The sequence below is a fragment of the Notamacropus eugenii genome, chromosome 3, assembly GCF_028372415.1.
Source record: "Notamacropus eugenii isolate mMacEug1 chromosome 3, mMacEug1.pri_v2, whole genome shotgun sequence".
In the NCBI taxonomy this organism is placed as follows: Eukaryota; Metazoa; Chordata; class Mammalia; order Diprotodontia; family Macropodidae; genus Notamacropus; species Notamacropus eugenii.
In genome coordinates, this window is record NC_092874.1 from 126,509,552 (window position 1) to 126,523,530 (window position 13,979).

The 13,979-nt window shown below is 36.4% G+C and overlaps 1 non-coding gene across 1 annotated transcript; it reads left to right on the forward strand.

The window, feature by feature from the left end:
* The first annotated feature begins 2,870 nt into the window (after positions 1-2,870).
* On the forward strand, positions 2,871-2,972 carry LOC140497880 (U6 spliceosomal RNA). The gene has a single exon (XR_011964889.1). It is a non-coding gene; the product is annotated as a U6 spliceosomal RNA (small nuclear RNA).
* Positions 2,973-13,979: the final 11,007 nt, after the last annotated feature.

A 13,979-nucleotide genomic window follows, 5' to 3' on the forward strand; every position in this document is an offset into this window, starting at 1 on the left:
AAGTCATTTGACTTCTGCTTAATCTCCATTTCCTCATCTGTAAAATAGGGATAACATTTACCTCCCAGGATTATATATATAAAGTACTTTGCAAAAGTGTTATATAAGTGCCAACAATTATCATCATCATCATTATTATTATATATTGTCCCTGGACAACATATATATATATAATACACACACACACATATATATAATTTGAAGAAGAAAGGCTATTGGGTAGGAAAAATAGCTTTGCAGGATCATTTGTATACATACCCATGCAAACACACAGAGTGTCCCGAAAGTCCTGGTTCAGTTTTGAGATTTAATAACTTCAGAAGGATAGGTCTATACACATGTAAAAAACAATACATAAAAGGTAAATTACTTAAAATTGTAAAATATTACTATGATTTTTATTAAATTTCAACATAACCACCCTCTTGTGTGTATGCATGTATATGTATGTACATGATATACACACACACATATATATAATTCTTAAATTTTCTAAAAATTTTCATTTAGTGTCTGAAAGGATTGCATTTGTAATTGTAACTGTAAGATCATTCAAAGAATGAGGTTTTGATGTGTACATGACAATTTTGACATTATCCCTCAAGAAAAAAATCTAATGGAGATAGATCAGGTGACTGGAGTGGAAAAGCAAGAGGATTTGCCATGACAATCCACTAATTTGAGAAAGTGCCATTCAGAGACAAATGCGTAAGATTCCATAGGTGTCTTGTCTTATTAACATTTTAAATTTATTACTAAAATTTGTAAAACTAAATATGTTTACAATAAGCTTAAATAAAGTTTAAAAAAATCTAAGTTTGGAGTATTTATGCTTCTGGAATTATGAAGCTGAGAACTGTACCAATCCTTTTGGGGACCCTGTCTACATGCACGTGTGAATGTATGACTATGTACACACACATATATACATAGTTTTTGAATCCTTAACTCCAACTACATGTGCTTAGACCATAGTCATAATTTTAAAATGCTTGTTGAATAAATGAAATGGATCATATTTACAAATAGTCTTCTGGAGCCATTCATCCTAGCCCACTTGTCTTTCTTTGTCAACTCAGAATAGCTAGTTACCCTTCCTTATGTGAATATAGAGGACATTCTCCTAGGCAAACATGGAAATACAAGTACCCAGCACCCCCAGTCAAAACTCAGACATCTTTATCCCAAGGAATAGTTCTCAATTTTTTCCCCCCATAAATGAGAGAGATGTGCTTTTACCATCAAGAACTGGAACTTGGAATTCACAGAATAAAAAAATGTTGGAGCCCAGGGCAAAGGCTCAACATCTTGGATTTGCTAGAGACTTCAGAGGCCATCTAGTACAATCCATTATTCTCTGATAAATAAACTGAGGCTCAAGGAGATTAGATGATTTCTCCTTGGTCACATAGATATTTCCCACAGAAATAAGGCTAAAAACTATGATTAGACATAGGTTGAAATAGATCTATTAGCCTACTATATTGATCATTTGATGTTGACTTAGGAAACTATCAATTACGGTATTGCCTTAATCAGGAAATGGGTCCAGAAAAATATTCTTACAATTTTTAAAAACACATTTCATTCATAAGTCTTGCTATTGCCTGAAACAATTGAAATTTAAGGAATTTAATAAGGATTATATAAATGAAGCATGAAATGAAAACAAAAGGATACTGTTTATCCTATACTTGAAATTCTATGTGAAACCAGTCAAGGTAAATGATTAATGTGGGGTCTAGAGAAATGGACAGTGTACTGAAGCAGATAATCACAGATATGGATTTCCTTGTCTCCGTTTTCTGTTTGACAAGTGAGATGTACCATCTCAACACAAGAATCTTTTGCGTGCGGAGACTGTCAAATCCGCCTGGTTTTTCCTTTGGTCCGTCTTTACAATCAGGTCATAAATAGTGTTGACAAGGCATGGCTGTGCTTTAGTTTTACTCCACTAAGTTTTGGACAGATCATTCTACTGCCTGATAAAGATAGAGCACAATGAGAACAAGAGAATGGTAGCAATCGGGATTTTAAGAAAAGGGCATTTTTAGCTTTTGGAGTTCAGTAACTGACTGGAAATGATGACTCAGAAAGATAAATGGGAATTCACATTTGGTTTAGGGGGCAAAGCTATCATCCTAATTTCTTAACTTCTTTCTCCTACAGACTTTGCAGATATCCTCAGAACATAAATTGGGTGGAGTTAATACTTAATCTTGAAATTTTCTATTTCTCTTATACATTCGTAATTGTTCACTAGATATATTTGTGCACATAACTTAGTATTTAAACAAATTTTTAAACTTTTTGGGGTAAAGATCAGGTCTTACTGATCTTTGAGGCTTCCCTAACATCTAAAATAGTGTTTCTCATATATATTATGCACTTAAGAAATGATGAGTTAATGAAGGATTTACAAGCTTCTAATGTCCAATTCAATACTTAATTTGATTAATAGTAACATTATCACCAGGGGAAAAATGGCAGTTCAATGTGCCAAAGAACTAGGATACTCTGACACTATAGTGAAAAAGCTTCTATGGTGGAAAAAACTTAAATCTTTACAGAACAATATCATTTATTCATTAAACTTGCATCTTCACTAGGAATTCCCACTACTATTTTACAACATCACTGAGCATTTCTAATTATTTCAGTGAGTGTCATGAAAATCATATAGATGATTGGTAAATAGCTAAGCAAATTGCAATACACTCATATAGTGAAAAAAATACTGTTCTGCAAGAAACAGCAAATATGATGAATTCAAAGAAATTTGAATGGATGTATATGAACTGATGTAGAATGAAGTAGACAAAGCCAGGAACATAATTTACACACTAATGCCAAAAGTATAATTGAATTTTGCTCACTTTTGGTGCACATGTGCTAAAATTGGAATGATACAGAGATTAGCATGACCCCTGTTGATGGATGATATGCAAATTCATTAAGTATTCCATGTTTTTAGAGACTGAAGAGGGTCCCTCTAACTTTCTTCCTCTATAAAATGATCAAATAAATGTTTTTTTTAAAAAGAAATTGAATGATGTGTAATTATCATAACAAATCTTAGACCTGGAGAGGAGTTGAGAAAATGCATATCCTTCCCTGCTTGGAAGAAGAGAGTGGATATGGGTGTGAAACATTAAATTTACTATCTTAAATAAACTATCAGACAGACTTCATGTGACTGGTCTTGCTAAACTCCCCCCTTTCTTTCTAAATTTGTGTTTCAAGGAGTGGCTTGTTGGGTACAAGATGGAAAAAGGATGTATCCAGAAAGAAAAACCTATCGGTAAAAATGACACTATTTCAAAGGAAAACTTATTTTTAAAATATGCTATAAAGGTACTTGGGAATTCTGTTTAAGTGTGCTGGAGGGCTAAAATTGAAAGTTCTTATGGAATCAAACAATAACAAGGTATTGCAATTTCAAAAGGCTTGACAATCACTTGTCTATATGCATGGTAGCAGATAAGTCACGGAATCATTTAACTGTAATTTTTGATCAAACTGATTAGCCACAGTCTGTCTCCATGGCAATAGAATAAGCAGGGAGTTGAAAGGTTTTCTCACTACACATGTGCAAATCATCTAAGCAGGTCATAGGTAATATGTTTTATCAAACATCCTGGTCACAAGGTTGTATAAATAGTCTGACCTACTAGATTTACTTTGGGTACAGCAACATTTTTTTCTCTCATTGCCATGTCTTTGCATAGATGAATTCCCATCTAGGATATATACTCTTTTTTTTTTTTTTTTTACTTTTGCCTCTTATAATACTGAGTTTCTTTCATATCCCAGCTTGCATACGCCCTCCTCCTTATACAACACTTTTTTAAATTTCCTTCAGTTGTTAGTTCTATCTATTTCTTACAGTGAAACATTATGACATTACTTCATATATGTAAAATTTATATATCTGTTTCTAGACATAGAGAACATAGACATAGAATTCTGGACATGAAATCAAGGAGAGCTGGGTTTGAATCCTGCCTCATCACTTATTAGCTCAGTGACCTTAGGCAAGTCACTTAACCCATCTCAGTTTCAGTTTCTCTATCTGTAAAATGAGATTTTATTCTGAGTAGGAAATAAGATAATATGTGTAAAGTAATTTGCAAACTTTACAACGTAACCCCAGTCCCAAAGCCATTGCTATGGGATTCTTTCCCCCATTGGTGGAGATCAATGCCTTATCCTGTGTGACTGGCAGGGTAGAGATGATAACAGGAAAGAGGAGAACCCTTCAGGTTTCTCCAGAACTTCTTGAAGTTCAAGACTGTTCTTCAAGCTGTCCTTACCTCACTTTAGATACTGAGCCTACTTTGGACATTTCTGGTTTTGAGCTTCAACAGGGAAGATGGAAATGGGCAATGTCACTTCAAGTTGCTAACAGAAAAGACTTTAGGAATATTAATTAGTGGTGAAATTAATTAGCAGTCTGCATAGCTGTCCCTATCCCCAACTTGCTACCTTAGAGACTTTAAGAAACTTCCCCTTGGGTGAGATCTAGACTCCCTCCCTTGGTTGAATTGAGTTAACCTTGCTCCAAGTGGATGCGGTCATTCATTCTTTATGGTCTGATACATATTCTCATTTGTATGCCTTCTCTGATTTCCATTTTGCTACTGGTTTTGATAAATATTTTTTCTTGGGTAAGTCTATGAATATTCATTGTGGAATAGATATTTGTTGGGAAAGAAGTTAAGCCTTGAAATAAAGCTTAGGATCCTGTTCCCTCCCAACAATGAAAGATCAACCAGAAGTTAGTTTAAATTTGCTCATATCCCATAGACTAACAATATTCAAAGGAGAAGCTTTATATAATTCTAAATTCATGGCCCTTCTCTGAGGAGAGCAAAGTAGCTCCCTCCAGCCCCAATTTTCTACTTCTCCTCTTGGTAAGAATTAAAGTCTCTTTTGAAGGGTGGGAGGAGAAGATATCTATTCTGCCTTCTTTCAAAGCACACAATCACAGCCCTATGCTACATATGTGGGATAGCCCTTGTAATACATGGGGCATCGCCATAAGTGGGCTTCAATACATAGAGAAACTGGTCCCTGACAACAAAAGCACTAAATAAATGTGAACTACATTGTCACCGAGGATAGGTATTGTTTGTGTTTTGTCTCTGTAGCCTGGCACAGTGTCCTACAGGTATTTTGCATTTGGGATTTTTTGGGTTGTTGTTTATTCATTCAGTTTGGTCTCACTCTTCATGACCCCATGGACCATACTGTTCTTGGGATTTCCATGGCAAAGATATTAGAGTGATTTGTCATTCCCCTCTTCAGTGGATTAAGGCAAACAGAGGTTAAGTCATACAGCTAGTATCTGGGGTCAGATGTGAATTCAAGCCTTCCTTACTCTAGGTCTATCAGTCTGTCCACCAAGCCACATAGCTGCCTCACTTTTTAGTCCATAGCTGTGATTTATTTGGGTAAAGGAACTCCCAGTAATGAAACTCCTTCAACTAATATAGATCTACAACTGTTGAGTAACATACAGTTTTAGAGAGTTTCCGTGGGGTTGTGTGACCTGATCAGGGTTACACAACAAATACGTGTCTGAGGTGAGATTTGAACCTAAGATTTCTTCTATGTCCTCTATGCCATGCCACCTATTACCCCTGCACAAAGTAAGTGCTTAAATGTCTGACTTTATATGAATGGTATGTATATACACTAACACAGCTTAAGTAATCAAAGTTGAGTTTAAAATAGCCTTTTAAAATTCTTTGGCCACTATAGCGTTTAATATTTATATCCTCATGTCAGAGACACATGAAATCAGACATGGTTACACCAAGAAATGCACCTAAAAATATTATTCAACATAATTATTTTGAAGGAGCTATACAAACAAAACATTAAAGGCAAATCTTTTCATGTGTGTCTAGAAAGCAGAAGATGAACTAGATATCAATGAATTAATCTAGCAGGTGCTAAATGATATAAATGAAAAGAAATGAACAAAAAAGCAATGCATTCCATGGGATATTTTTTTCCTCCTCAGCGCAAAGGTATCATCCTAACATACCATTCTGAGTAAGATAAATAGATAAACATCTCCTTTTGAGTTTATGCAATTGCATGATGAAGAAGATTTTTGAGAATTTTAACTTACAGGGAAATTACTTGCATAAAAAATGGAACATAAAAGTTGCAGTAGTAGAGTCCGTAAAACATCTGGTAGTTCATCAAATCTTCAAAACAGCAAGGTAAATTTTTTGCAACAATGAATTACATTATAGATGGCTGAAGGGTGAGGTTAAAATGATTCCTAGACTTTGTGAAAGTTTCTTGCTTTCATTTCAACAAATATTTATAGGGTACCTTGATGAGCAAGATAATATGCAAGCTCTGTAAATTGACATAGCTGAGAAATGGAATGTACTCCTTAAGCAAATATTCTGATTGTATGGAGTGTAATCTATGCTCATTGTCTCTACTTTCTCACATCACACTCAAAGAATCACAAGATCTTATGAATTGGAAGGCCCTCAGAAGTAATCTAGTACAGCATCTAGCATCCTCATTGTAGGAATCTTCCTTCAAACATCTCTGAGAGGGAACAATGTTCTGGAAAGGCTAAAGAACTAAAAAATAGAAAACCATAGCTTCTCTTTTTGGTTCTTCCAATTTCTATATAACATCTCTACCTTCCAGTTTTCTCCTCTGTAAAACTAAGGGTTGAACAAGATGGTTGTTAATTTCCTTTCCAATCTGAAATTCTCACCACCTCAAAAGGTGGACATGGGGAGGCAACTTTGATAAAATTCAGTGTTAAAAGTTGGACAAAAATCTTCTGCTTCATGATTTCAACTCATTTGCCCTACATCTTACTTCTTGAATAAGAGACTGTAATCTTTCTTTTATCATAGTCATTCAAATATGTGAAAACTGAAATCACATATCTTTTTAAAATTTCATGTATTTTTCCAATTACATGTAAAACAATTTTAGCATATTTAAAAATTTTTGAGTTTCACATTCTTTACTTCCCTTCCCTGCCCCCTCATTGAGAAGGCAAGCAATTTGACATAGCTTACATATTTACAGTCATGAAAAACATGTTTTCGTGTTAGTCATGTTGTGAAAGAAAATACAGACAAAAAAAGAAAAATGAAGTAAAGACAAAGTATCCTTTGATCTACATTCAGACTCCATCAATTCTTTCTCTGGATATGGATACCATTTTTTCATCATAAGTCTTCAGAATTGTCTTGGATAAGTGTATTACTGAGAATAGCTAAGTCATTCACAATTGATCATCATACAATATTGCTGTTTCCATATACAATTTTCTCCTGGTTCTGCTCATTTCACTTTGCATCATTTCATGAAAGGTTTTTGAGGTTTTTCTGAGAGCATCCTGCCCATAATTTCTCATAGCACAGTAGTATTCTATCACAATCACATACAACTTTTAGTCATTCCACAATTGATTAACATTCCCTCAATTTCCAATTCCTAGTTCCTCAATCCTTTGCCACAACTAGAAGAGCTGCCATAAATAAGTCCTTTTCCTTTCTGTGCTTTTTTTTATCTCTTTGGCATACAGACCTAGTAGTAATATTGCCTGGTCAAAAGGTATGCATGGTTTTATAGCCCTTTGTCCATAGTTCCAGATTGCTCTACAGAATGACTGAATCAGTACACCACTTTACCAATAGTGCATTAGTGTCAATATTCCCACATTTCCCCCAACATTTGTCATTTTCCTTTTCTATCATGTTAGTTAATCTGATAGGCATGGAGTGACTGTTTAGAGTTGTTCTAATTTGCATTTTTCTTGTCAATAGTGATTTAGAGCATTTTTTATATTACTATAGGTATCTCTGATTATTTTATGTGAAAAATGTTCATATCTTTTGATGATTTATCAGTTGGGGAGTAGTTCTTATTTGTATAAGAACTCTTCTATATTGACTCAGTTCTCTATGTATTTGAGAAGTGAGATCTGTATCAGAAAAATTTGCTGTATGTTTTTTTCATGGTTTTATTACTATGTATTTTCTTGCATCCTATTTTTCCTTGTTTATCCTACTTTCTCTCCCTTTTCACCCTGTCCATTCTCAAATGTGTTTTACTTCTGACTTCTACCTCCTCCAATCTGCACTTTCTTCTATCATCACCTTCCCTTCTCTTATATCCTTCCTCTCTTAACTTCCTGTATAAGATAGATTTCTATATAGAAATGAGTGTGCATATTGTTTCCTCTTTAAGCCATTTCTAGTGAGAATAAGATTCATGCATTCTCCCCACATTTCCCCCATCTTCCCCTCCACTAAAATGCTCTTTTATGTCAGATAACTTACCCCATTTTACCTCTTCCCTTCCCTTTCTCCCATTGCTTTCCTCTTTCTCACCATTACATTTTATTTTTCTAGATAATTATCTCATCATATTCAACTCACACTCATGTCCTCTGTAAACTCCTTCTAATTGCCCCAATAATGAAAAAGTTTAGAGTTACAAATACCATTTTCCCATATAAGAATGTTAACAGTTTAACCTTATTGAATCCCTTATAATTTCTCTTTCCTGTTTACCTTTTTACACTTTAACAGTCTTGAATTTCAAAGTCAAATTTTCTATTCAGCTCTGAACTTTTCAACAGGATGCTTGAAAATTCTGTCTTTGAATGTCCATCTTTTCCCTTGAAAGAGTATACTCATTTTTGCTGAATAGGTGATTCTTTTTTGCTCTCTGGAATATTATATTCCAAGTCCTGTTCTCTTTTAATGTAGAAACTATTCAATCTTGTGTTATCCTGACTATGGCTCCATGATAGTTGAACTATTTCTTTTTGGTAGCTTGAGATATTTTTCTCCTTGACGTGGAATTTGACTACAATATTCCTAGAAGTTTTCTTTTTGGAATCATTTTCAAGAGGTGATTGGTGAATTCTTTCCATTTCTATCCTCCCTCTAGTTCTAGAATATCAGGGCAGTTTTTTCTTGATAACTTCTTTTTTTAATTAATCAATTAATTTAACTTTACAACATTCATTTCCACAAAATTTTGGGTTCCAAGATTTTTTCCCCATTTCTCCCCTCCCCAACCCCAAAATGCCAAGCATTCTAATTGCCCCTATCACCAATTTGCCCTCTCTTCTAACATCCCTCCCTTACCTTATCCCCATCTTCTCTTTTGTCCTGTAGGGCCAGATAACTTTCTATACCCCATTATCTGTATTTCTATTTCCTAGTTGCAAAAACAATATTCAACAGTTGTTCCTAAAACTTTGAGTTCCAACTTCTCCCCATCCCTCCCTCCCCACCCATTCCCTTTGGGAAGGCAGGCAATTCAATATAGGCCATATCTGTGTAGTTTTACAAATGACTTCCATAATAGTCATGTTGTGTATGACTAACTATAATTCCCTCCATCCTATCCTGCCCCCCATTGCTTCTATTCTCTCTTTTGATCCTGTCCCTCCCCAAGAGTGTTGACTTCAGATTGCTCCCTTCTCCCACTGCCCTCTCTTCTATCATCCCCCCCACCCTGCTGATCCCCTTCTCTCCCACTATGCTGTATTGTAAGATAGGTTTTCATACCAAAATGAGTGTGCATTTTATTCCTTCTTTTAGTTGAATGTGATGAGAGTGAGCTTCATGTTTTTCCTCTCACCTCCCCTCTTTTTCCTTCCACTGAAAAGTCTTTTATTTGCCTCTTTTATGAGAGATAACCTGCCCCATTCCATTTCTCCCTGTCTTCTCCTAATATATTTCTCTCTCATTGCTTAATTTCATTTTTTAAGATATGATCCCATCCCATTCAATTCACTCTGTGCTCTCTGTCTCTCTGTCTCTCTCTCTGTCTCTGTCTCTCTCTGTCTCTGTCTCTCTCTCTCTGTCTTTCTCTCTGTCTCTCTCTCTGTCTCTCTGTCTCTGTCTCTGTCTCTCTCTCTCTCTGTCTTTCTCTCTCTCTCTTTCTCTGTGTATGTGTGTGTGTGTGTGTGTGTGTGTGTGTGTGTGTGTGTAATCCTATCAACTACCCAGATGCTGAAAAAAGTTTCAAGAGTTACAAATATTGTCTTTCCATGTAGGAATGTAAACAGTTCAACTTTAGTAAGTCTCTTATGATTTCTCTTTGCTATTTACCCTTTCATGCTTCTCTTGATTCTTGTGTTTGAAGGTCAAATTTTCTTTTCAGCTCTGGTCTTTTCATCCAGAATGCTTGAAAGTCTTCGATTTCATTGTAAGACCATTTTTTCCCCTGAAGTATTATACTCAGTTGTACTAGGTAGGTGATTCTTGGTTTTAGTCCTAGTTCATCTGACTTCTGGAATATCATATTCCACGCCTTTCGATCCCTTAATGTAGAAGCTGCTAGATCTTGTGTTATCCTGATTATATTTCCACAATACTTGAATTGTTTCTTTCTAGCTGCTTGAAATATTTTCTCCTTGACCAGGGAACTCTGGAATTTGGCCACAATATTCCTAGGAGTGTCTCTTTTTTGGATCTCTTTCAGGAGGTGATAGGTGGATTCTTTCAATATTTGTTTTGCCCCCTGGTTCTAGAATCTCAGGGCAGTTTTCCTTGATAATTTCATGAAAGATGATGTCTAGGCTCTTTTTTTGATCATGGCTTTCAGGGAGTCCCATAATTTTTAAGGTTTCTCTCCTGGATCTATTTTCCAGGTCAGTTGTTTTTCCAATGAGATATTTCACATTATCTTCCATTTTTTCATTCTTTTGGTTTTGTTTTGTGATTTCTTGGTTTCTCATAAAGTCATTAGCCTCCATCTGTTCCGTTCTAATTTTGAAAGAACTATTTTCTTCAGTGAGCTTTTGAACCTCCTTTTCCATTTGGTTAATTCTCCTTTTGAAAGCATTCTTCTCCTCATTGGCTTTTTGAACCTCTTTTGCCAATTGAGTTAGCCTATTTTTCAAGGTGTTATTTTCTTCAGGATTTTTTTGGGTCTCCTTTAGCAAGCTGTTTACCTACTTTTCATGTTTTTCTTGCATCTCTCTCATTTCTCTTCCCAGTTTTTCCTCCACCTCTCTAACTTGATTTTCAAAATCCTTTTTCAGTTCTTTCATGATCTGAACCCATTGAATATTTATTTTGGATGTTTGGGATACAGAAGCCTTGACTTTTATGTCTTTCCCTGATGGCAAACATTGTTCTTCCTCATCAGAAAGGATGGGAGGAGATATCTGTTCACCAAGAAAGTACCTTTCTGTAGTATTATTTTTTTTCCCTTTTTTGGGCATTTTCCCAACCAGTTACTTGACTTTTGGGTCCTTTGTAAAGAGTAGAGTATACTCTGGGGACCTGTAAGATATCAGTTCCTCCAAGGTGGCACAATCAAGTGTGTGCTGGTCTGGGCACAGGGAAGGATTTTTGTGCCTAGAATCTTAGCAGCGTTTCCTCTCCACAGGCACCTGACCTCCAGTTTCACCAAGCTAGCACTGGAGGGGTGGGATTCAGTCAAGCTGTGGGGTCAGGGCCTCCATTCAGTGCGAGACAAAGACCAGCTGCCTCAGGGCATCTACACAGGGCTGAGGTAAGACTCAGCTCTTCAGTCCCCCCCGGCGTTTTTACCATCCAGCTATAGTCTCAGGCTGCTGTAGGGGCTGCTCTGAGAACTCCTGATGCCTGCCTGATGTGAAGGCCCTTCTCCCTCCTTGGCCAGCTGAATAAATCCCGTCACTGACCTTTGGTGCCTGTGGGTTGAGGGATCTGCGGACCCTCTGCTGCTGGGACTGGGGATTCCACGACTGGAGATTCTGCCCTGGAGGGCTGTTCACGACCTGTGCTTATGTGGCCAAGGCTAGGCTGGGCTCCCTGCTCAGAGCACCGTTCTGCGTCTGGTGCAACTGATGCTTCCTGTGGGTCTTTCAGGTCACCCTGGGCTGGAAATCTCCTCCACTCTGTTGTTCTCCACTTCTGCTGCTCCAAAATTTGTTGAGAGTCCCTCTCTACAGGTGTCTTATGGGCTGTATGGGGGCAGTTTCCGTATGTGTGTCTTTCTTGATAACTTCTTGAAGGATGACATTTAGGCACTTTTTTCCATGGCTTTTAGGAAGTCCAATATTTTTCAAATTATCTCTCCTGGATCAATTGCTTTTCCAATGTGATATTTCACATTTTCTTCACTTTTTTCATTCTTTTCACTTTTTATTGGGTTTTGATGTCTTATAAAGTCATGATTCTAATTTTAAAGGAATTATTTACTTCAATATACTTTTGTTTTGTCTTTTCCATTTTGCCAATTCTACTCCTTTAAGAATAATTCCATTATTTTTGTATATCTCTTTTCATTTGGCCAATTCTGTTTTTCAAGGCATTCTTCTCTTTATTATATTTTTGTGCCTCATTTTACCAAGATTGACCTCTTCTGGTTCTTTTGTGCCTCCTTTACCAAGATGTTAACTCTTTTTTACATGATTTTCTTGAATCGTTATAATTGTTCTTCCCAATTTTTCCTCTGTCTCTCTTACTTGATTTTTAAAATCCTTTCTGAGTTCATCCCTGGTCTGAGACAAATTCATATTTCTCTTTGAGATTTTGAAGGCATCACTTTTGAGTTTGCTGTCTTCTTAGTTTGTGTTTTGATTTCCTTGTCACCATAGTAACTTTCTATAGGAAAGGATCTTTTTCTGGTATTTACTCATCTTCTCAGCCTATTTCTTAACTTTTAATTCAGTGATAAAATGGGACTCTGTTTCTGGAGTGAATCATACAAGATTCAGAGTTTTTTGTGCACCTGTTTACAGAGATGATTCTGCTGACCTGTAAGTTTTCAGTTTTTCTAAAGTGGTAAGATCTAGTGAGAGGTGTGTTTACTACTCTTCTATACTGTGCCCTGGTCTGTGAGTAATCACAAGCACTCTTTTCTCCTCTGAAACTGACCAATGTCCCAGCTCCCCTGTGGAACCAAGCTCTGGTGAGTTAGTGCCCCTCTTGCCCTGGGACGGAGACCTAGGACTGTTGCCCAGATCCAAGTATGGGCAAAGCACAAAAGTCTTGTCTCTGGAGCCAGCAATGGGACTCTTGCAATCACCTTCTGACCAGTTGTCAGAGCACCTTACCATCTGTGAGCTGAAATGTTTGGAAACTGCCACTGCTGCCATTGATTCAGTCACCCCGCCAAGGCCTACTGCTGATTGGCTGGGGTGTGGCCTGTGCTGGCACAACATGCACTCACCTATGCTCCACTCTCATCCCAATGCAATGGATCTTTCCTGCCAAATATCTGAATTGTCTTGGGCTGGGAAATTATTTCACTCTGTCCTTTTATGTATTCTGGTGCTACAGAATTTGCTTTGAGGTATTATTTAAAGTTGTTCAAAAGGGTTTTGCAGAGAGTTCAGGCAAGTCCCTTCCTTTCCCATGCCATCTTGGCTTTGATCACTATCTCTTCCATATTTTGAATTTTTTTTTCCTTTTCCCAAGCTAAACACCCACTTCTTTCAATCATTTGTTGTATAATATGGCTGCCAGATCTTTCATCAGCCATGGTGTTATTCTTTGGATGCTCTCCAGTTTGCTTTGTCCCTTTTAAAATGAAGTATCTAGAACTAACCACAGTATATGATACATGGTATAAACAGTGCAATATACATGGATATTATTGCCTCTCTTGATTTGGATAGACACTATATTTGTATTAATGAAACCCTAAATTTAATTGCCTTTTTGGCACTCAGGTCACATCATTACCTTATGCTGACCTTGTGTTCAGCTAAAATTCCAGGTCTTTTTTCATATGGACTGCTGTCAAGCCAATGCTCTACCATCTTATACTTATACATTTTATTTTTAACCAAACTGTGAGAATTTTTATTTATTCCTTATTCCCTTTTATTAATTCCAGTTAAAATTTCATCATGTTCACCTTTGCTCAAAATTCTGATCTATCAAGATTACCTGAGCCTTAATTCTATCATTAATAACATTGATTATTCCTCCCAATCCTATGTCATTTTAAAATTCTATGAGCATGTCTTC